Source organism: Primulina tabacum, chromosome 2 (assembly GCF_025594145.1).
Source record: "Primulina tabacum isolate GXHZ01 chromosome 2, ASM2559414v2, whole genome shotgun sequence".
NCBI classification, from domain to species: domain Eukaryota; kingdom Viridiplantae; phylum Streptophyta; class Magnoliopsida; order Lamiales; family Gesneriaceae; genus Primulina; species Primulina tabacum.
The window spans coordinates 44,615,655-44,638,148 of record NC_134551.1 but is presented as its reverse complement, the minus strand read 5'-3'; the positions used below and the strand labels follow the sequence as shown (position 1 = coordinate 44,638,148).

At 34.9% G+C, this 22,494-nt stretch overlaps 1 pseudogene; it reads left to right on the top strand.

Moving 5' to 3' along the window:
• The window catches only part of LOC142537716 (phosphoglycerate kinase, cytosolic-like), a 38,664-nt pseudogene extending 21,332 nt beyond the window's left edge, over window positions 1-17,332 (top strand).
• The last annotated feature ends 5,162 nt before the right edge of the window (window positions 17,333-22,494 follow it).

Here is a 22,494-nt window from a genome sequence, read left to right as displayed (position 1 = left end):
AAAGAAAATAAACAACTTCAAAGTTTTCTGGGAGTTGTTAATTTTGCTGGGATGTTTATAAAAACCCTAGCAAAAGCACAGGAAGGTGTTTAGTCCATTATTAAAGAAAGATGCAAGATTTATATGGACAAAAGAACACACAGAAGGACTTGTCTATTTAAAGGAGATTTGTAAGAATCTTCCAAAAATGTCGATTCCTCAAGATGAGGATGATCTGGTATTATACATAGATGTCAGTGATCATTGGTGGACAGTAGTTATTACTAAGCTCACACCCGACGGAGAACAACCATGCAGATATTGTAGTGGTTTATTCTCAAATGCAGAAGCCATCAGATGGCATATCAACGAGAAGGAATTTTATGCAGTAAAAAGGGCTTTTGAAAAATGACCATTATTTTTACTTGCAAAAAAATTCACTTTGAAAGTTGATAACACACAGGTTAAAGCTTTCTTAAGGAATATAATTGAATCTAAACCTGAGAAGGCAAGATTATTAAGATGGCAAGCTTTATGTCAAAATTATATTTTTGATATAATTATTATTAAATCTCATGAAAATATTCTTGCAGATTTTTTAACAAGAGATGGACATCATTGAAATAGATGCTATCATCAAGATGCAGAGGCATTTGAGGGAACACCTTGAAATGCTTCAAACCTGAGTTCAACAAGTTAGCACTGAACGCAGAAATTGCGGGAAGGCTTCAACAATCGGATAAGAGAATTGTCTCTGACCGAATTACATGATGTTTACAGGCATATACTCAGTTATGGTCTGTAACACAAAGGCCTATCCTCCAAGGCATCGAGAAGCCATTGGTTTCCCGTATGGAGAGTTTTCGAGTACATGACTCTATACCTGGAGCAGGGGATTCAATTACCCCTAGCACAAGTGTTAAGACGGGATCATCTTCTGATGAGTCGTCCAAAACAAAAATTGGAACTCCAGATTTTATTCTCGAGTCTTCAAGTCAACCCTTTACCTCGGGGATTGAAGAGGGAGAGATCAACCTTAGACCCAATACTGACAGGGGCAAAACAAAGGTTGGTACTAATAAAACTACAATTTCTCCATTTCAGGTTTACCAACAGAATTGAGAGAAATTAAATACAAGAATTGGCATCAACCCAGCCATGATTTGAGTTGATGTTGCAGGAAAATATCCTACGGTATGGATGAAACAAAATTCATATCCCAAGGAGGTTAAAACCTAGTATGAATTTGGGGCTCTTGCCTCAGTTTCTACTACCTCACCTAGCTTCCCAGAGATTTCAGCCTTACCAAAATGGATACAGGAAGCAAGTACATGAAAATTGGACAAACAATGATCATTTGTCCAGAGGAGATATTTTGGAGCTATATTTTTTCAGTACAGCACAAGAACCAGCAGGGAAAGGCTCACACGAAGCCTTTCATTTTATCAAGCTAAGGAGACCAAACATGAGTGTCCAGAGATTCATCAAAGATCTTCCTACAAATGAAACACCCCTGGTCTCTTCATTCAACGAAGATGACATATCTACCAGGAGAGCATGGGGAGTTTGGTTCTGTCTAACAGACATGGACAAAGTCAAGTATCCATTTAAATTCTATTAGAATTCTGTAAATGGATCTTTCTTGTTAAATACAATGACAGGAAAAACAAAAAGCTTTGCAGAAGATCTGTTCGAAAAGAAAATAAATCTTCTGTGGAATAGAAAGCAGCCGGCAAGTAAAGAAACTCGTCGAAAATTATGTAATATGGCACATGTAGGAAGATGGTCGGAGAACATCTGTCAAGAATTCCAGAACCAGAAAGAGCCGGAGTTTGGTAAAGGATTCAAACCGAGATCTGATTGGAAACACTTTACCGAAACCAGTACAAGTGGGGAAAGACCACAGGCACGTTTTCCCCAGGGACATAGAAAAATAAAGATTCACCGACAAAGCTAAGATGGACAAGTGACCAGCCCACTAACAAAAAGATGGAGCACCAATAATCGGTGGAAAAAGACAAGGGACAATTAGATTTATTATCTTTAAAGATAAAGGAAATTTGATAAATGGACAAGGAAAACTGGATCCAATCATATCTATAAATAAGAACGAAGGGGAACCAGTAAATCACACCAGAACGAAACTTAAAAATGTATTTTACATATTTAAAAGTTTCGAAAAGAAGAATCAAGAAAAACAGAGATCAGCTGGAAGCTCTTAGATGGTTATTCAACATTTTAAAAATTCAGGAAATAAGATTTCAGCAGATATCTTACAGGCTCATCTCTACTGGATATGCGGAGCGATAAAAGAAGAAGAGAAGTTGATTTCTAGACTAATAATTTAGAAAAAGACATTTCAAGAAAGTGGAGGGACTATCTCAATGGACCACTCAACCATTAAAAGGTTTAGAGGCAAGCTGTAAAGACTTATCAAGATTTGAAATCCGAATTTCAAATCCGAAGAAGCCTTCTATAAATAAGGAAGGAAGAATGAAGTTGGGATCATCGAACATTTCCTCAACTTCTTTCAAAAATAAGTTGTAATATTTTCTCTTTCTAGTTTATGTGTTTTTCAAGTTCGGATACTATAAGTAGCTAAACAAGTTTTTCCTCCTCTACAGGAGGTTTCAATGTAATAATAAATGTTTGTGTTTGAATAAAGAAAATCTTTGCTCTAGCCCCTCTCATGTATTATTTTCAAAATTTTATCTTTTATTGTACACCCTAAGGTAGGAAACGAATTAGGGTTGTGCCAAGTGCTGCTGAAAAATCTGCGTCAATAACCATCGGTTGCGATCGTGTGGTTGGACTGCGAGGAGCAGTTCGTAAAATACGGTGGATATAACCCGGTGGCACTCTGGTCAAAGAGGTAAAAGATTTAATTTATTTTACGGAAGCATGATGGGCCTTTAAATTTAAAAAGAAAAATCAATTATTAAAATATAGGATTGAGGGGTATTTTGGAAAACTGGGTACTGGAACCAAAGTTGAAAAGAAATGGGTACTGAAACATAAGTTATCCTTAAAAGATTTTGTTAAGGATTTTATTAGAGATTTTATGCTTTATTTTAAAGTTAATTTTGATCATGTTAAAGGCAGAAGTCAAATTTTGGTAATTGACGATTTTTAGGGATTTTATGCACTTGAGATTTAAATTGTTAAATTATTTTGATTTATGAAAATATTAAGTTATTTATAAATGGTGATTTTTGAATTAATGGAAAAAAATTTAGTAGAATTTCAAAATTAAAAAGTGAGGGTCGTTTCACCAAGTACTTGAAGCTTTATGTTGCATGATTCCTCATGCATAAGTTTTGTAATCATTTCAGTTTTGGCTTGTCTGCGTCACTAAATTATTTTGTATATTAACTGAACAAGTAATTTCACCACATCTTGATTAACAGATGGAGAAGTTATAACAAACATGTGCACCTATGGAATGCCTGTTAAAATAATTTTTTATGAACTTTAACCATTATTTTCCTTTCTTGGAGATTAAATTACTGCATGATTCGGTTCCTTGTCTCAAAACTTTGGTTTTACTCCTAGTTGCATTATTTAATAAGTTGGTCACCCATAAAACCTTTGCCACTTAACTTTATTTTTCAGGAGCTTGACCATTTAGTTGGTGTTGTGTCCAACCCCAAGAAGCCATTTCCTGCTATTGTCGGAGGCTAAAATGTATCCACTAAAATTGGTGCTATAGAGTCGCTCCTCGAGAAAGTAAACCTTCTCTTTCTTGGTGGGGGAATGATCTTTACATTCTAGAAAGCCCAAGGTCTTGCTGTAGGGTCCTCACTTGTGGAGGAGGATTAGCTTGATCTCGCAATTTCACTCATGGAGAAAGGTATTTCTCTCTTGCTACCTTCTGATGTAGTTGTTGCTGAAAAGTTTGATGCTGATTCTAACAGCAAGGTACACAATTTTTTCACTCTGTTGTAGTAGACATCCATTTTTTCTTTAGAACTTGTTTGAGTTACCCTGATTTTTTGCTTTATGCATTCTTGAAATTTGAAACTCCAATTTCGTCGCTATGATTCATCAATATTTTTATTGCAACATACTCAGATTGATTTGTATTTTTTTCCATTATTTTTTCAAGAATATTGAAGGGAATTAATATTTCTAAATTTAATTGATATAATTCCTTATTTTAAATAATTCCCTAATATGATCTTTTCCTTGTTGATTTGACTTTATATAATATTTTATGAGATTTTGCCTTTCTAGATAGAGAGATAATTATGTAAATATATTCTAGATATGATATTTATGATAATGATTTAATGAGATATGGTATTAATGATTAAATAGAGTTTATTTCTAATTAAACTCTTACTTTTCTTATGAAATAGGTTTCTTTGTGGAGATAAATGATATATCAAAGAGATCAAGGACATTGGAAAGCGACTCTTCCTTTCGATCATACATACATACACGTACTGGAGTTTTCAAGAGCAAAAAATTCACGAAGTCGTTGCTGATCGGAAAAGTGGTGATCGCTGTGTTGCCTTGAATGTATCAAACATCTACAGACAACATCCGTAACGATGTTGGCTGAAAATCGTATTTAGTCGATCGTGCTTTTCGGGATCACGTTTGGCTTTCTTACTTATGTTTTATTATTGTTGGTATGTTTTAAAAAGCTTTGATTTTCTCAACGTGTTGAGGAAATTTTTTTTAGTCTTAATCACTAGTGATTGATTTTTGTGTAAACGATTTGGTTTTCTAGTGATTAATTTTTGCCCTGAGGCACCGCACAAGTATTAGTTTAATCTTGTCCATCTATTTATTTAAAATCAATTTGTGTTACAAAATATAATATTCCGATGCATGTTGTCTTAAATGTGATAACGTTTGACACAACATTTAAATCTGATAAAACACAAATTTACAATTTATATTTTTATTGATATATTTACACATATCTGTCGAAAAATATTTCCTTACAAGTGGTATCAAAGCCTACTCTTGATATACTAAGTGTTGATTCTGTTTTTTTTTTTTTTGTTTTGTTTGACAGAAATATTTAAATGGATACATCACTTGCAAATGCATCACTTTGACCACCAGTCCTAGATGGAACCAACTACAGTTTATGGAAAGTCAAAATCAGATGTTACATAAAATCCATAGATGAACGGGCATGGCAGCGTGTCATCTATGGATGGACTTCACCAATCATGATAGATCAAGATGGTGACAACTGGCCAAAACCTGAAACTGACTGGACTGCTGATGAAGTGCAAAATTCGAACTACAACTCAAAGGCCCTAAATGCTATATTTACTTCGATCGACATGAACATGTTCAGTTTGATCACAAACTGTACTTCTGCTAAGAGTGCATGTGATACTCTCCAAAGACACAGTGAAGGTTCTGAAAGTGTGCGACGAACCAGATTGACGATGCTCAATTCCAAATTTGAGATGATGAGGATGGAAGAATCTGAAAATATACTGGACTATGATCATCGCCTATGGGAAATTGCTAATGAGGCGTTCAGTTTTGGAGACCCTATCTCCAATGAGCGTCTAGATAGCAAAGTCCTCCGTTTTCTACCCGAAAGATTCAACCTAAAAATTTGTGCAATAGATGAGGCTAAGGACACGACTCAGATGGCTTTGGAAGATCTTGTCAGTTCACTTCGCACCTTCAAAATGAACATGGACATGCAGAAGAAGGACAAGGGGAAGACAATTGCATTCCAGGTCTCAAATGACTCTTATAATGATCTTCTTCAAATATCCCAAGAAGTTAATGAATCTGATCTTTTTGAGGATTCCATCGCCTATATCACAAAGAAATTTGGGGATTATTCGAAAAGAATCAGAGATAAGAAAGCTGGACAACCATCGAAATTTCCAAGTCTTCCGGCGCCTGAATGGCCACAAAGATTTCTTGCCAAGAAACAATTTCAACCAATGAATGAAGGCAAGGGACAATTTAATTCAAAGAAGTATAATTCGGTGCAGTGTAGAGAATGCAATGGCTTTGGTCATTATGCCAATGAATGTGCTAACAGGTTACGAAAAAACAAAGGCTACAATGCTTCTCTAAGCGATGATGAATCTGATGAGGATGAGAAATCCAAAGATGACGACAATCACACCTCCTTGACTGCACTATTGACAGAAAAACTCTGGCTACAAGTGAATCCTTTAGGTGTTGCGACTCCTGGACGCAACACGTACTCAAAACCAATATGCTTAAAATCCACGTCTTCTGGAAACTTCAGTGAAGATGATGTGGAAGCTGTTAGTAAAGAAATCACTCTTGAGAGTATGCAAAAGCTTTATGAGGAGTTGTTTGAAGATTGGTCCAAAAGAAAAAAGCTGAACTCAACCCTTATGAAGAAGAACGCCGATCTAAAAGCCGTAGTTGCCAAACTTGAAGTAATTTTAACTAAAAAAGACTTAGAACTTGGCAAGACCAATGATGAGCTTCAAAAGACAACTGTGACTTTATCCAAGTACAATTCAAGCACATGCAAGCTTGAATCCATATTTTTGATGGGAAGAGATGACAAGAAAGGCTTAGGTTTCAAAGACCGTGTGTACGAAATAGGTGAATCTTCAAAATCAACCAGTCTTTGTGTAAGGAAAAGCAGATCCATCCTCACAATCAAAATCCAAGTCGATGAAAAGCACGCCACCAAAAAGACAACCTGTTGCACCCGTTCCTAGGAAAAGAAAACGCAGGTATGTATGCCATTACTATTTTAAACCTGAACTTATCAGGCCCTACTGTTTTAAATTCAGGGATGACCGCATGAATCAAATGACGAGTCGGATGTTGCCCCGAATGTTGTCCAACACTTCCCTCAACAACTCCCACCATCGACCTACAATAAGACAAATTTGGATACCAAAGGTAAAAACTCACTGTAATGTTGTCTATACTTCTTTAAAAACTAACACTGCAGGTCATTGGTACTTTGATAGTGGAAGATCATGCCATATGACAGGATCACGAGAATATCTCATCGATTATGTTAACAAAAATGTGGTAGAGTAACCTATGGAGGGGAGCTAAAGGAAAACTTGTTGGAAATGGTACTTTGAATGTTGAAGGACTACCAAAGCTCCACAATGTGCTTCATGTTGAAGGATTAAATTCAATTTGATAAGCATAAGCCAATTGTGTGATGATAATTTGCTTGTCAAGTTTGATAAACATACTTGTGAAGTTTTTGATGAAACTAACATGTGCATTATGACAGGAACAAGATCTTCATACAATTGCTACCATATAGGTGAAGAACTTTCATGCAAACATGCGAAAATCACTGAACTCCACCTTTGGCATCAAAAAACTCGGTCATGCAAATTTCAAAACCTTGAAAAATTTGAGTAAGTACAATGCAGTACGATGTATGCATAATCTTTCATCTGGAATACCATATGTCTGCTGAAATTGTCAAAAAGAAAAACAGACTCGCGTGTCACACCCATTGTTGCCAACATCTGGGACAACACGTTGTCTGGATTTACTACACATGGATCTTATGGGTCCTATGGAAGTCGAAAGCTTTGGAGGTAAGAAGTATTCTTTTGTATGTGTTGATGATTTCTCATGTTTTTCATGGGTTAGTTTCATTAGAGAGAAATCAGACACGTTCAATGTGTTTAAACAGTTAGTCACAAGAATCACAATCTTCCATAATTTGAAGGTGAGAAGGATCAGGACTGATCATGGCAAGGAATTTGAAAACTCTTCATTCTCATCTTTTTGTGACAGGAAAGGAATTTCACATGAATATTCAGCACCAAAAAACCCCACAACAAAATGGCATTGCCGAACGTAAGAACATGACTTTGCACGAAATGGCAAGGGTGATGCTGGCTTCAAATAATATTTCAAAGCATTTTTTGGCTGAAGCCCTCAATACAGCGTGCCATATTTCGAATATGGTGTATTTGAGAAGTGGTTCAACCATGACTTCTTATGAAATAATCATGGGAAAGAAGCCTAATCTGAAATACTTTCATATTTTTGGTTGTGTTTGTTACACTTTGAATGATATGGATCAACTTGCAAAGTTTAATTCAAAGAGTGATAAGTGTTTGTTTTTGGGATATGCTACTAATAGTCGAGCTTATCGCATGTTTAATTTAAGAACTAAGACTATTATGGAATCCATTAATGTTGTTTTTTATTATTGTGCAGATCTCAAAAAGAAAACATCTAAAGATGATGTGGAAGAGCTTCTAGAAATTCCAAACTCACTGGAATCTTCGGGTGTTGCCCCAGATGTTGCAACATCTAGCACAACACGTGACACTGAAGTCACTGTATCTGAGGACGAAACGAACATTGATGATGACGCAGTAGATGATGGACAAAATATTCCAAGTAAAATTCAAAAAGACCATCAATCATCTCAAATAATTGAAAATATGCGCGAAGATGTCCAAACTCAACAGAAGGAGAAAATAGATTATCGCATGATGGCTGGGCTTATATGCATGAGCTCTACATACTCACATGTTAGATTTTCATGTTTTCTATCCAATTTCGAACCTAAGAATGGTGATGAGGCGTTAAAAGATGAATTTTGGGTTAATGCAATGCATGAGGAGCTTGAGCAATTTGTTCGAAATGATGTGTGGCACTTGGTTCCACCTCCTGAGGGGGTTGCCCGTATTGAGTCAGTCAGACTACTACTTGTCATTGCTTGCTACATGAAAATCAAACTTTGTCAAATGGATGTTAAAAAGTGCATTTTTAAATGGAATTTTATATGAAGAAGTGTATGTTAGACAACCTAAGGGTTTTGAGGATCCACACCATTTGGGTCATGTCTACAAATTGAAGAAGGCACTTTATGGTTTGAAGCAAGCACCACGTGCGTGGTATGATAGACTAACAGAATATCTTCTTGAAATTGGCTTCGAACGAGGTGAGGTAGACAACACTCTTTTTATTCAGAAATCCGAAGGTGATATCCTTATTTGTCAAGTCTATGTTGATGATATAATCTTTGGTTCCTCATCTCTAAAGCATGCTGATAATTTTGTTGAGTGCATGTCATCTACATTTGAAATGAGCATGGTTGGTGAGCTAAGTTTTTTTCTTGACTTGCAAATCAAACAAATGCATGATGACATCTTTTTGTGTCAAAGTAAGTATGCTAAAAATTTGGTAAAGAAATCTGCTAATGAGAACACCAAGCACATGAAGACACCTATGGGATCGAGTGAAAAATTATCCAAAGATGATGTTGCCGAAAATGTTGACAACACCTTATATCGCAGCATCATAGGAAGCCTTTTGTACTTGACTGCTAGCTGCCCTGACATAATGTTTAGTATATGCATGTGTGCTAGATATCAAGCCAATCCTAAGATTACTCATTTAAAACCCGTAAAACGAATCCTACGATATGTTTCCGAAACCACTGACTTAGGATTATGGTACACACATGAAACCGATTATAATTTGTTAGGATTTTCTGACGCTGATTGTGCTGGTGACCTAGATGATAGAAAAAGTACATCTAGAGGTTGTTTTTATCTTGGAAATAATTTGATCTCGTGGCATAGTAGGAAGCAAAATTATGTTTCACTTTCAACTGCTGAATCTGAATATGTGGCAGCTGGAAGTTGTTGTTCTCAACTCGTGTGGATGAACCAAATGATAGAAGATTATGGTCTTAAGAGTGAAGCTTTAGTTGTATAATATGATAATTCTAGTGCAATCAACATATCAAAAAATCCAGTACAACACTATCGAACTAAACACATTGATATTATATATCACTTTATTCGAGATCTAGTAGAAAAAAGATTGGTTCGAATTGAATTTGTTGGTACAAATAATCAACTGGCTGACATATTCACAAAAGCATTAGATTTTGAGAGATTTTCCAATCTTAGGAAATCTCTTAGCATGTGTTCTGCCTGATCAGTCATTGATGTTGTCCCAGATGTTACGACATCTAGGACAACACCTAATATGCATGTGCATTTTTAGGATTTAGGCATTCTGCATTATATTAATATTGTGATATGTTGTGTTGAAACTGTGTAGCATAGTTTTCTGATGCACTTACAATTCCTTGTTATATTTTAAATTCCTCACACCTAAACATGTGAACTTAGTCGCAAAAGGTTTGATGAATGGTAACTTGGCTCTAACCAATGTGACAAATAACCCAAGAAACATTGAAAATAATAATTTTGGGTCTGTGTTAGAAGCAAAGATGGAAAAATCTACCTAAAGTAGCCCAATGAAGGCTGTGTTTTTAGTGTGGGAGCTACCCCTTCTATAATTAACACAGAAATAGAAGAAAATGAAAAAAAGCTACCTAGAGGAGTCCAATGAAGACTGTTCTTCTAGTGTGGAAGCTGCCACCTCTAGGTTCAAAAAGTTGTTAAGTCATTGAGTGTGAAGAAAATTAAAATTGTTCTCTGGAATTGTGCGTGCTGTCAGAAGATGTTGCCAACATATGTGACAACATTTCAGTTTGTAAACATATCTCATATTTGCTTTTATGTTTCTAATTCTGTCACATTCTGTTATTAGGCATAAATAGGTCATGCATAAACATAACATTGTGGATATTGATGTGTCATGAGGACGTTAGTTTTTCAACAAAGAAAATTCGATGAAAATCAAAATTCTACGAAAACTCGAATCTGTGAAGTTTCTGATGTTTTAGTGGAGTTAATTTCGATGTGGGCTTTAATTTTGGAACATATTTTGAAAAGATATTGGGCAAAATTATCTTAGTAATTTTGGAAAGAAGTTATGATTCAAATATGTCCGTTATCTTTTTACTGTTGGATCGAATCGAGTGTGATTATTTTTTTTACCGTTGCTCTATGCTGTCATACTTATCACTTTGCTTCACAACGTTTCACTTCTCATTCGCAGAACTTATCCAACAAGATTTCATGATTTTCTTTCTTTGATATTTCTCTCATCGCTCTGCAATATTTCTGATTTCTCTCGTCACTTGCAATCTACTTTGATTCAATGGCAAGGCGTGGTTATGATCCTCACGATATAAGGAGTGAAATGGGGTATCAGGCTGATCCTACACCGACTCCCGTAACATCTGGCACAACATCGACGGAATCGCCTACTGTCGCACCATCCATGGAGTTGATACCAGTGATTGCGCAACCTGAACCACCGGAGACTATTCTACCTAGGCGAACCAGGAAATATTCGGGATGTTGAAAACCCCCCATGGGATTGGGATGCTTATAGACGCGCGGTTCCATCCTCTGCTCCAGTTCGACGATCCAATAGAATGAGGGGATACAATTCGGACCTCACTCCAAACAAAAGATTTCGCTATAAAGGGGAACCATCAAATGTTCCGTCACTAGCTGACCCCAAAAATACCTCTGAAGATGCTGATTACGAGTTCGTAGCTCGCAAGAAGACCTCTTCACCTACCAACAGTAATACATCTTCTAGTGAAGCCACTGAATCTGACAAGGACGCATCCCCTATTCCTCCACACGAGCCCTCTCCATCTACAGAGGAGGAAATCACGTTGGCCAAATTTATGGCCAACTTGAAGAGCCAATAGGCCAAAATTCCTACTGTCTCTCTGTTGCTTCCGAAGAATCTGATGGTAATCCTGACACTGTTGCTCCAAATACTACTGACCAATCTGATCCTACGATGAGGACATAATCTGAAAACTGAAGGCACTGCACGATCCACACATGACGTCCTAGAAGAAGAATCTGACTCCTCATCTGATGATAACTTGTGTTGTGCCGGATGTTGATGACATTTCGGACAACACAGAGCTTAGTGATTATGACCTCGACAAGGCATTCACTACAATCTTCTACAGCGATCAAGCTGTCTCACAGTGGCCCTTTATACCAACTGAGACTTTATTGAGGAGCGAAATGTTGACATGGAAGCATTCCTTCGAAACAATCTGGTGCAATTTCTGAAATCGAAAGGTACTGTTCTCTACTGTGTCAGTCGTCCTCCCATTTTGCCGAAAATCTGTGCTTGAGTTCTACACTAACCTCTCTCCTAGAGTAAGTGATGAACGATCTGTCAAATTTGGTCGCGTTTTTGTCCGCAACAGAGTGTATGACTTCAATCCCACATGTATAAATGCCTATTATGGCACACCCGAGATTGATGATGGTCCACTACCAGATTTTAATGAAGTCATCTCTCTGTTGACTGGAGGCCTAATTCAACATTTTCCTACACATCATGAGCGAGTTTCGGCTGCAACATTGACTTCTCTTTACTTTGTACTCCACAAAGTTGCGATCAGAAACTGGACACCATCTTCCAATTCCACGGTGGTGACTAAGTTTCAAGCCCTGACATTATTTGTTATTGGAACGTGCACACTCAACTTCAGACTGGTCTTCAAGACAGTCCTATAATATGCTGCAAGAGGAATGAAATCTTCCAAGCTCCCTTTTCCTTCGCTCATATATGGGTTTATTACCACTCAGGGATTCATTCGGAACATTGACGAGCAACTCTCTGATGTCAATGAATTGTTGAAGATTGCTCCTGCACTTTTCAAAGGCAATCGAAAGGTTGATCTTCCCTGGTCTGAGCCTCCTACAGCACCTCCTGTTTCTGGAATTCCCCAAGGCTTCACCACATTCCCACTGGCAGATAGATTTGTGAAGTTCACAGTAGCTGAAATTCAAGTCCAAATTGATCATGCCCTTGCCAAGATCCTTCAGGCTAAGGCAGACATTGCAATTATGAGGATCTTGTGGCCAACAACAGGCTACTTTTGGAGGTAGGAGTCTTTTCAGGACAAAAAAGGGGAGATGGTGATGATCAAACAGATCAAACAGCTGCTGGTCCATCTGGGACCAAAGAAACAGATGAAGAAGAGGAGACATATGAAGGGGATGAAAATTAAGCTTTTACTTTATGTTTTCTTGTTTTAATGTTGAAGTTTTTGCTGTCTCTGTTTAGGTTTCCTGCTTTGATGTAATTGCTTTATGCACTGTTAATGAAATCGATGGAGGTGTTATCCCAAGTGTTGCCAACACTACTAACAACACTCATGCTAACTTTGCTTTATACAGGGGGAGAAAAATTCTCTAACTCAGGGGGAGATGTCTTGAGCTAAACAAGGATAAATGAGTTTTATCTCATTTTGTCCAGAAAGACAAAAAAAGGGAGATTGAAGGGAAATAATATTTCTAAATTTAATTGATATAATTCTTTATTTTAAATAATTCCTCATAATATTATCTTTTACTTGTTGATTTGATTTTATATAATATCTTATGAGATTTTGCCTTACTAGATAGAGAGATAATAGTGCAAATATATTCTAGATATGATATTTATGATAATGATTTAATGAAATATGATATCAATGGTTGAATAGAGTTTATTTTTAATTAAACTCTTACTTTCCTTATGAAATAGGTTTCTTTGTGGAGATAAATGATATATCTAAGAGATCAAGGACATTGGAAAGTGGCTCTTCCTTTCAATCATACATACATACACGTAGTGGAGTTTTCAAGAGCAAAAAATTCACGAAGCCGTTGCTGATCGGAAGAGTGGTGATCGCCGTGTTGCCTTGAATGTTGCAAACATCTACAGACAACATCCGTAATGATATTGGCTGAAGATCGTATTTAGTCGATCGTGCTTTTCGGGATCACGTTTGGCTTTCTTAATTATGTTTTATTATTGTTGGTTGTTTTAGAAAGCTTTTATTTTCTCAATGTGTTGAGCAAATTGTTTTTAGTTTTAATCACTAGTTATTGGTTTTTGTGTAAACGATTTGGTTTACTAATGATTAATTTTTGCCCTGAGGCACCGCACACAAGTATTTATACTTGTGCAAATTTAATCTTGTCCATCTATTTATTTAAAGTCAATTTGTGTTATAAAATATAATATTCACATGCATGTTGTCTTAAATTTGGTAACACTTGACACAACACTTAAATCTTATAAAACACAAATTTACAATTTATACTGTTGTTGATGTATTTACACATATCTGTCGAACAATATTTCCTTACAAATATGAAATTCCTGATGGATGGGTTTAGATATTGGACCCGATAGCATCAAATCATTCGGCGAAGCATAAGAGACTACCAAGACCATAATTGAGAACGAACCAATGGATGAGTTCAAGTTTGAGAAGTTTGCAGCTGAAGCTGAGGTATTTTTGGAATTACTAATCACATTATAGTCTATCTCTTCATTTTTCCATATATTCGCTGCATTTATTACATGAGGTTGGTGCTGAAAATGAGCATTTGTGATATTCTCTTTCAGGTTTCAGCTAAGAAATTGGCGTAACTTAGTGGCAAATGGGTGACACAATCATAGGAGGAGGCAAATTTGTTGTTGTTATCGAGATGGTTGGTCTTGCAGACAAGATGAGCCATATCACCACTGGTGAAGGTGCCAGCTTGGCATTGATGTACAGTTTTCTCACGTTCAAAGAGCAGCGAAAGTTTAAAATTTTATATTTTGACAATCAAAACTCTCTTGAATGTCATATGATTTAAATCATTCACATGTTGTTTAAATTTGATTTACCTGTGTTTTTATGAACGCTGAACATCAAATTAGTCCTGGATTAGTAGAGTTGGTCCATCTTGTAAATCCATACGAGCGATCTACTGAAATCAACCACCTTATTCAATCTCCTGAATCAGTTCTACAATCAGAAATTGAATTTCTCGCATAGATCAAACTAAAGATCTAAATGAATTAGAGCCGAGAGTTGATCGTTAGAATTTCAAAATTCCGGCGGCAATGTGGCGACACTTGTGGAGGAACAAGTTCGACCATATGAGATGAGAGAGGAAGATAATTTTTGGTGAAAAAACACTAGTGTAGAAAATTATGTTATTTCACTATAAACTTTAATAAAATGTTTATAAATTTTAATTTATGATCTAATCAAGACTTTTCTTGAGTCAAGATACTGTAATTTCATTATTCATAAACTATCATGTGTATTTTCCAATTTAAAAATATCAGTCATCATTAAATTATTATCAACTTTTAATAATACAATATATCAATGCTTTATATTAAATAACTTTTATTTAATTATTCCATTTTAGCCTCTTCCGGAATTTTGCATTTAGTAGTCATTACTACTAATTTGTTATTTAATTATTATATTTTAAATTTACTAAATGAATAATTGTGAATATATTATAACTCTGACAGAGCCGATGTATTGAGGGTACAAATCTCATTCACATAACGACAAATGAAAATTTCCGAGGTCAATTTTCCACTGATCTATTTTTGTCAGCTGCCAGTTTTGTGCCAGTTTTGTGAACTCATTCACTAAAACAGGCACTTTCACTATTCTCACTTAAATAGCAGTTAAGATAACTTTTACAACTTCCATTAGATAGAATCAACTTATAAATTCTTTTATAAGCATTCTGTTTGATCCCCATCAAAATACAACCGCCAAATTTAACTCATTGAGTTTGATTATCTCAACAGGAACACAAAATCCAATACTTGTGTTATTTACAATGATTCATGGATACTGCTAGCCATGGATTCATAACTTCATGTGATTCAGAACGACATTTGTTCTTATTCAGGCTCATTTTTTTCATGAACCACTTTATAAAGAACATCAGAACTCAAGTTTGGTTCCACCTATCAGATCATGATAAAAGCATCTAACAGTATCGTCCCATGATCCCTATGTATAACTAATAGTGCCGACAAGAATCTTAAGTTATTGTATATTTTTAAAAGTTTATAAATTTATTGTTTAAAAATATTATATAATTTTTAATTTTTATATATTATTTCTGTATTTCGGTATTCCAGTATATATCGAAATTTCAAATTTCATATCGTTATCATATCGAAAAATTCGGTATCATTATAGCACCATACTGAAATCGTCGGTATACCAAAAATTCTATAAATTCAATACTTTTTCGATACGATAATCTCAGTATACCGAAAATTAGATATTTTTTCTCACCCTTAATGAAAATATTATTTTGAAAGTCTTTGTTCAAGCTTTATTTTCTTCATATACAGGATCAACCACCATCTGAAAAGTCTAAACTCTGATTTTGTATTTCCTAGAGCATTAATACCAATCTATGTGAGTGGCCAAGAAAGATTCTATGTAATTCAAATAGTGCTCTAGTATAATAATTGCATAACATCGGGTTTCTATAAGTTCATTTCCACCTTTTGCATTCGATCGGGCAAAAAAAAGAAATAGTCGGACAAGGAAAAAGCATCGGATCGCAATCTAATATATTTCACGCAACTTTAATCGTTTCCACGCCAACCAACCGGGCCATTGCCCAGTTTTTCCTATCCGATTCTCGTTTTAAAAAATTACTTTTTTATTGTTATCCAAACTGAAATTCACTAATTAATAAAAATAAATAAAACTATGATATCAAAATCAAGAAAGCTTAAAAAAATCATTTTAAAAAAACAAACAAAGAAGAAAAACTCAAAATTCTTGGTCGACTGGGATCAACTCGACCAATATCAACATGTAAAATTATGGAATTAATTTCAACCATATAATTTATAGTACTCAATCCGAGAGATTGTACAATAAATCATTCGATGCTCAAGAATTTTTGTTTGTTTTTCTTCAATTCAAGAAAATAAAATTTCGAGGGGAGAAAATAAATCACAAATTGGACATCATTGTTAAACAAATATTTAGGCCATCTCCAACCCAAAACTCTATTTTTAAAAAACTTTACTCTAAAATAGTATAGTTTCTGCACCAAATTCAATATTCATCTCCAACTCATCTACATCAAATCTTACTCTAAAAAAGAATATTCTCGGAATATTTTTTTTATTTATTATTTTTTTATAAGTTATAAATTTAGTGATATAATTATAATTACATTTTATATTGGATATATTTAATATTATATTTTTAATAATTGTGATAATATTAAAAATGATTAATTTAATTATTTAAATATCTAATTATTAAAATAATAAAATAAATATTATTTAAATATATCTAATTATTAAATTAATATAATAATAATATCATATTGTTATATAAATAATATTTATAATTCTTAATATACATATTTATAAAAAAAATTAAAAAAAAAAACAATTTTGCGCCAAATTGGCGTAGATCTTCCCTATGCGTCAAATGTGACGCAGAGGGAATTGGAGCTGCGCTGTTTTGAAAATGGCGCAGCTCCCATTGAAGAAGGCCTCTGTGCCAAAATGGCTTGCACTTCCACGCCATTTTGGTGCAGGGGGTTCACGCCATTTTGACGCAGAGGTTGGAGATGTCCTTAGGTACAGAAGTACAAAAAACTCCCGAATTCCATATGTAAATCCAGCCTCAAAAATCTCCCAAGATCGGTTTGAATAAAAGTCACACAAGATTTATTGGAAAAAAGAAATGCTTTTCTCACAAAAATCATAATTTCACCCTCAAGAAACTGCAGAATCAGTAGAAAATAAACCACACGCACATACCTGATACATGAAATAAGACCAGATGTATTTCGTCATTCTTGAATATAAATATCATGACACAAATACGTTCGGAGAACGGCTAAAAATCAATCCTAATATCTCCACAATAACAATACTAAAAAAAGAGTATAATTATTATCTTGAAACGAGGATTTTAAGCCAAGTCCCCAAACGTAATTGTAAGATGATACGAGTCTTCAATCCTCGATTCTTCCATACTCGAGATGGCCGATCTGATCCAGAAATTGTAGACGAAGAAGAGAAGAAAAATTAGAGAGGAACAGAGACTGAATTATGCTGCAATGTTCAAGAAGCAATACAGGCCTTTCTTTTATACTAACTACTGGAAGGCTATTTACAGTAGATCATGCACAAGTCTTGATTTTGCAGGATTCTGTTTAAGTTGGGCCGAAATCTCAGGATATGTCTGTACGAGTTATTGTTTTTCCTTTAAAAATAATATATATTGAACAATAAAATATTCATGAAAGTAATTAGATGTAAATAGACCAACTAAAAAAAAGAAAAGAAAACCCGCTAAAATATTCTATAAGAAACACCATTAGAGCATCCGCAATGGGTTGATGTTATAACACTCACCAACCCATCAAAAATCGTGAGATCCACTGTCACATACTCATTATAACAACATATTTATTTTAACCACATTCCTTTTAACATTACAACTCATTATTTATGGGTCTCACAGTCCATTCAATCATCTTAAATTTTTTCATATTAAATAAACATGTTTTAAATATATTTTACATATTTAAATCATTATTTTAATTTTTAAAATAATCTTACTTTTTAATAAAATAATTTTATTAATTTTAAAAAATAATATTAATGTTTTTCAAATATATTTATTAAATAAAGTAGATGTTCGAAAGAAATACCACGACCGAAGAAGAATTTAAACAAGATGTGAGCACAATTTATTTAAGGTTACAATATAATTATGAAATGGAAATGAAACAATAACTTAGAAATAAATCACACTTTGATAAAATTAAAAATAACATATGAAATACTAATTCACGGATTGTTGTTGTATTGCCCTCAAATATGCTCAACTAAGTCTGCACGAAGTTGGTGATGAACTTGAGTGTCACGTAGCTCAGAATTTGTCCAAAGATAATTTTTAAAAAATATTTCAAATACGCGTGGGGCCCGCGTGAAAAAAATAAAAAAACATTAATAAAAAACGCATGGGGCCCGCCCCACGCGTTTTGTGGCGCGTTCCCACCAAAAAAAAAAGAGGGGCGTTTGTGAGTGAGAATTGTAATGTCCACTCACAATGGAGAGAGGTGTTAAATGGACATTATAATGTCTATTTAACATTTTGGTTGTGAGTGCTCTCAGTAATAGTTGAACAGATTACATTCGATATGGTATTTTACAGCACAATCGACGTTGGATCAAATAAATCGATTGAGAATTTTTAATTCCCTTCATGAATTAAGTTGGGTCTTCTTTCCGTTTAGTTATTTGTGGATTAAGTCATTAGGCCCAAAACAGACGCTCCAAATTTCTTGTTCACTAAGAATTCTATTAATAGACCCATGCAAGCACATCTGAAAAATAAGTCCAAGTTCTCTTGTTTTAGTGGGAGAACTTCTTCGGATGATCGCTAGCTCTATCATCGGAGGGTTCTCGTCAGGTAACATCCGGCACCTCTAATATTGGTTTGTGATACGTCACAAGCCACAAAAATTGCTTCTTATGAGTTGTTGAAGTGACAATCGTCTACTCGGATTGGTTGTCTATCTAGATTGACTGATCATTTGGATCCACCTGTTTTTGGTAAACTTATTATTTTCAGCATCACCATTATATATAATAAGGATGCTAATGTTAATTAATTAAATGAATCAAACTTTGAACTTCTTGATGGTATTTGATAGTATCAATTTCTATAATTTTAAATTTCAAGTTTCGCATGAAAATTATAGAGTTGGAAACATTTTTTTATTTAGAAATAAAAAAATTGGTATGGTCGTGGATATACATATGCGAATGGATATAATCGTACTAAAAAATTGGTACTCGATCAATGAAAGTGAATCACATATGAAAAACAAGTAAAAGTTCATGAGTGCATTTTTTGAAACATTTTATTATAATCTAAGTTATAAATTTTCTATTGAATACTAACAAACAATCTACACGCATGTAAAATAATTACTACTATATATATAAATCATGATCATGAATCATAAAATTTAATATTTTTTAATTATTATTTGAATAATGATAATGTAATTATACTAAATATGTGATTTGTACCGATAATATTTGAAATTTTAAAGTAAATTAGATATTACAGTTATGAATAAATCATATGAAACATAATATATACTTATATAAATGAATAAGGTATGTTTTTAAAAAATAATCAATGTCACAAAGTCAGACAACTAAATGCCACAATAGTTGTATATAGCATAGATAAAAGGTGGTGTTATACAAGTACAAAATATATTGTTGTCTAAAATCGGTGCGGTGCCAAAATAGCCTCTTTCTTTCTCCTTCCTTGCATTTCAACCTTTTTCATTTTACTTATCTTTGGTAATATCTCCCAACCATATTTTCGAGAAGCTCAAAATATTACCCAAGAAGTATCTTTTTGCCATTTCTCATTTTCTTGGCGGTTGAAATAATAATTTTTAAGAAGAAACTGGATTTTTTGAGTTCTCTACATTTAGTACATAACTCAAAATCGAGTACGATTTTTACAGGGCCAATTGTGGAGATGTTGGGAAACTTGTATGGGATATGATGAAGAAACTCGTTGAATGTGAAAATCTCCTAACACACCTATTTAGGTTAATCGTCCACCATTGCTTCATTTGGGTACTATATAATTTTTTAAAAAGGGAGAAAAACTAGTTCCATATAGTTTTTGGTGTGTTTTTCTTATTGTATGTTCCAGACTTTCTTGAAAATTAATTTTTGCACCGCTGACTTTTAAGATTGTGATGCCTCTATGTTCCCGACAGGTATGGTAAATCGATCTTCAAAACAACAAGCCATACCGAATAAAACCTGGAAAGGCTTTGAATTTGTGGACGAGATTAAATAAAACTTAGAAACTAAGTACCCGCGGGTGGTGCATGTCTTGGGCTGATAATATGGTGTTTGCTACACGAGATACAATCATGTTGGTAATAATAACAATTAATCCATAACTGCACAAGTGTTATATCAGCTATGTTATACCATGACTGCACAAGTGTTGTCGGATCTAAGGAGTGCCACTTAGCGGTGCGAATAGCATGGAAACATGGGATACCAAAAATCGTCCATTTACCATATGAACAATTACTCGTTGATAACTTCACCACCTGCATATGTTGGCCACGACTTGGTCTTCCAACAGTTGCAACCGAAGCAGTTTGCTCACGTACATCATATTTGGCAACACGATGTTCACTTGATTTTCTCGCTCATTTCTCATACTTCCGACATGCATAATCTGACCACAGCTGATTGTCCTGAACCATACGACTACCTCTTGTCACACGTTCAATGAAATATTGTACGCACCTCAGAAGTGTCAAGTGTACTATGGCAGATATAGGAAGTCTACGAGCACCCTTCAACACACTATTTAAACACTCCGACATATTGGTTGTCATCACCCCACGACGCCAACCACCGTCATGAGCCAAACTACATTTTTCTTTCGCAATTCCAGCCAAATATCGGTGCGCCAAAATGTTTTTTTGTTTCATTGTCTCCATTATTGCTTCAAACTTACAAATTTGATTTTGTGTACCTGCCTGCCTGCCACCCAGCATAAAGCTTTCAAATGCACGTCTTTGAATTTAGCGTCAAAGTTTGAACAAACATGTCTCAAACAAAAACGATGCACACCGTAAGGAGGTTGAAAATAAAGTAGATCTTCAGTTGCGCGCACGATGCCCTTATGCCTATCAGAAATAAGACACACATCATTTTCACCATGAACAACATGTCTGCCTTGGTTCTCCAAGAACCATTTCCAAGAATCTTTTGTTTCTTCATCCACAATAGCAAATGCTAGCGGTAGAACCTGATTGTTCTCATCCAGAGTGACACCGACCAATATTTTGTGCTTGTATTTGGTATACAAGTGTGTACCATTGACACTAATTATTTTCCGACAATGCCGAAACCAATCAACACACGACTTGAATGCCCAAAAAACATAGTTTAGTATCTTACTCATTTCAGTGTTGGCTCTGAGATACTTCCACTCCACAACTGTGCCCGGATTATATTTGGACAAAGCACACATATATTTTGGAAGTAACTGAACGGAGCTCTCCCATGTACCATAAGAAATTTTCATAGCACGTTTCAAACTTCGCCATACATTCGTGTACGAGATTTGATATCCATATTTATCTTTCACATTTTCGATGATATACTTAATCTCGTACGAAGGATCACAACGAACAACTCCCAATAGCGTATGTGCCATCATATCACTGTTCAAATTCTTATGGTCTATACCAACAGAGGTAGATATACATGTGTGAGGTTCGTCATATTTTGTTATTTTCCAATAACCAGTTTTGGCCTTCAAAAAAGCGCGAAGTCCCCATCGACAAACGACCGTAGAAGAATTATTTTTGCACCGTAACTTCCACAAAATGTGTGTGATATCCACGACACGGTACTCACGCCTGACCACTCTGACTAGATAATCCTTCACAGATGCAATAAAATCATTCTTATCTTTAAATAACATATTAACACATAATTCACCTCTATCCGGATTGTAATAGCTTGTTTGCACTCCAGAAGGTACATCGACAGAATCAAGAGGCTCTTCCCCAAAAAAATTATTGAAAAATGATGGCAATTCAGAAGTGTTTGAAAGAAATGGTACGGTCTGCCTCTGTAATGTGGCACGAGGTTGTTGTCGAGATGATGTCCTCTCATTAGGATTTGTAAAAGTATTCACTTCATCATCATCATTCACTTCTTCTTCTTCAGACAAGCTATATGACATATCGGGTTCAGAATCAGTCCTCCAAATATCATCATTAGTGGCCAGATCCAGAC